The sequence below is a fragment of the Vicugna pacos genome, unplaced genomic scaffold (genome assembly GCF_048564905.1).
Source record: "Vicugna pacos unplaced genomic scaffold, VicPac4 scaffold_192, whole genome shotgun sequence".
NCBI classification, from domain to species: Eukaryota; Metazoa; Chordata; class Mammalia; order Artiodactyla; family Camelidae; genus Vicugna; species Vicugna pacos.
The window spans coordinates 2,557,842-2,561,245 of NW_027328871.1; the positions used below are offsets into that span (position 1 = coordinate 2,557,842).

The 3,404-nt window shown below is 32.0% G+C and overlaps 1 pseudogene; it reads right to left on the reverse strand.

Moving 5' to 3' along the window:
• Positions 1 to 649: 649 nt before the first annotated feature.
• Positions 650 to 2,474, reverse strand: LOC140695269 (heat shock transcription factor, Y-linked pseudogene; annotated as a pseudogene).
• Positions 2,475 to 3,404: the final 930 nt, after the last annotated feature.

Consider the following 3,404-nt stretch of genomic DNA (forward strand, 5'->3'; position numbering starts at 1 on the left):
GTGAACATAGATGACAAGCATTTGCCTGGATGTATCTCCAGATACAGTAAAACATAAAGACATGCCAAGGTAGTTAGAAGTGAGATTTATAGAGAAATGACAAATCTAAGTTGAGTTTGTGGGCTTAGAGTTGGAAAAGCATTAAATGCCACCCTGAGGACATAAGCTTGACTTTGTCTGGAAAATAAAAGCAACATAAATTATTAACTAGAAAATATAGTGTAGAATCTTGAGGGCAGGAAGTAAAAGCACCAATTGGAATGCTTTGAGAGCAGCACAAAAAGGCCATAAATAAAATTACTTCTTACACTGAACCACATGCTGAATGAGTCATCTGGGACTACATCATGTGACCTTTATGATTCCAGGGATGACATAATAGAGACCATGATCCCTGGGCCGGTTCCTGCATTTATCTCCTGTTTCAACCTATCCTAACTTAACACTTTTGATTCTTTCCAGTATGAACCAGAAACCACTTAGTAATTTTCCCTCTCTCCATGTTTTTGTCTTTTTCCAAATTCTTCCATTTACTCTTCTTCCTTACAAGAAATTATTTAAATTTACTCCTATATTTTTTCATCAAATGATCATATCAATCAAATATCATTTTTTTCTTTTAATGGAAACTTTCTCTACCATTTACCTCTTAACCCTTTTTAAAAAATAATAAGGAAATTACAGGTACACATCTATGTTTATTGTTCAAATATGAAAATTGCAGATATTTGTTGACATTTTCCAACATCAATTTTAATCTTTGCTTCCCTGCATAATCTGGTAGTCCTTTGGTAGATCAGTTGTAATTAGGATGACATTCATAAACTGAAGATGGCTGATGAGTTGGCCTTGAAAGAATGGTTGCTGATGTATCAGCTATCACTGGCACTGGAATCCGTGGGTTGCTCCCTGGTTGAAGTTTAGAAAAATGACCTTCACTGGCAGATTTGTTGTGATATCTATTTGGAAAAGTAGAAGGCCCCGCCATCAGTCCAAAATAATTGCTCTGTCTCAGAGAAAAGATGCTGCACTGAGAAGTAGATGTTGTAGTTGTAATTAATTTCACAACACGGCCATTTGCTTCAGTGTAGCTGCTTTAAAAGTGCCCATGGACAGAGGTCAACTGATTTAAAATAGCATGTTGATCCACTGCAATTTTTTCTGGTGGTCTAAATGACATTGATGATGGAGGAGAAAAATCATCTCTGATCGGGGTATTTGTATCACCAATTATGTGGCTAGAAGAGGACTTTCTTATTCGAAGAATGTTTAAATTTGCAGAAGGTAAAAATTTACTATCTCCACTAGTGTCAGCCACAAAATCAGAATTATGAATATCCTCATTACCGCCTCCTTTAAATTGCTTCTTCTGAAATCTTCAGCCAATGAAGATATCAGAGAGGCATTTTTAATCCCAACTCTCCTTTTTATTCTCAATAAAAGCTGGGGACAGCCTCATTTAAAATTTTGATTATGATAGAACTGCAGCTACAACCAAAGGAGTAAGATTTTATTAATATTTTAAACCAAAATACAACACTAAAATAAGCCTAACCTATAAAACCTGAGACTTCATGTTTACAATGCAAAGATAATATCATCAAAATATGAACATTGCTAATGATATTTTGAAGTTCCTTTTTTGGAAAATACACATTTAAATATTATAGTCATAAAATTTAAGAAGTTAGCATTTGCAGTAATGGTGAATGCCACTTTTCAAAAGCAGATTTAATATCTTTATTTAGATTTCTGGTAAGAATCATAGTTGCAAGCAAATTTTTTCATAATCTTGAATACATAAGGCACTGTCCTCATTTTTTAGAAAAAAAATGAATTTTAGCTTTAATAATTTTATACAATTTTCAAAATTTAGCTTTACATTTATATTACCATAGATTGATGTACAGAGTAAAATTTTATATATAAGTTACCATGTGGTAACTAAAATTTCTGTATAGCTTTCTTAAAACAGAGACTTCTTTTTCTTCTGCCAGAAAGTCAACTAGACAAGCAAATCTCTGAAATACCTGCCTCACTTTATTAAACACATAAAGGTTAAGCAGTCTAACTAAGCTTTTCATAACTCCTGTTTCAAATATACTGAGAGGGGCCTTTCTTTCCAAAACTTCCTTCTTAAAGGCATCTTCATCAATCACTATGGAAGATCCATTATCATCCCACCAGATGGATTTAAATTGGTCACTTCCAGCCATTTTCCAGAGTTTTCTTGGAAATGTCAGGGAACAAAATTCATTATCTTTATGTCATTCAGAAACACAATGTGTGTAACATGGTCTTTTTATCAAGGATTCTTCAGACAAAGTCTGAAAAGCATTTTCTTCAATCATAGACCTCAAGTCCAAGTCCCCAGAGAATGTTTGATCACACAATAGAGATCTACTGGAGATTCCTGAACCAGTTGGTCCATCTTAACTAGACACATCTTGAATTTCTGAAGAAACATGTGTCATCTCAAATAACTTTTTCTACAGGTACTTTTCTAATCTGCATGATTTTGAGCACTGCTGCTTCAAATGCTGCTTTGGTAGGCCTGCACAGATAAACTGCTAGGCCATCAAAATGGTTCTCAACCTAAGTAGCTATAACATAACAAAACGTCAGGTCTCCTAGGAACTCCAGTGAAACATTCAGACAGTGTTTATCCTCATTCATAAAATTAAAATGAAACATAAAGGATGCTTATATTTATGGTGTGATCTGCAAATATTATCCCCACAAAATCTTTTTAAATAATATTATTTTGGGGTCTTAAAAATAAAACAAATCTCCATTCTTTTGTATACAAATTTATTCCATATTAGTGAATAGGGTATAACTAATGCACAAAATAAGTAAAATAATTTTAAAGTTTTGGAATTAAAAGTGTAATTTGTGTAAAGGCAGTACAGAAAATGTATAATTATTTCATCATCATTTCTAATTAAAGTGAAAAATAATTTGATTTGGAAATGGAAGTAGGTATTTATCTGTGTACTTTTCAATAAGTAGCTCTATATTCAAAACATGAGAAGAATAAATATCAGTTTATTTGGTAAGTTTATAAAAAAATGGTAAATGTACATGAAATAAAATTAGATTAAAATAATCAATCAAATTTAAGAAATCCCAAAGGGGGCAATTTTTGTTTTAAAGTTTAATTAAGTGCTATAAGTGAAACAAATATAATTTAATATTCTACCTTAAAATTACAAAAGAGACAATCTTATTGTATATTTACAAATATTTATATTTGCCATTCTTTCACTCAGAGGTTTTTCATTCACTAAAAGAAAATAAATATTCTGGTCATCTTTATAATCCATACTCTTGGGCTTCTGTTTTGTGTTCCAAAATGATGTTGATAAATACATTTATGCACAAGATCCTGGGTTCAAAAAGCA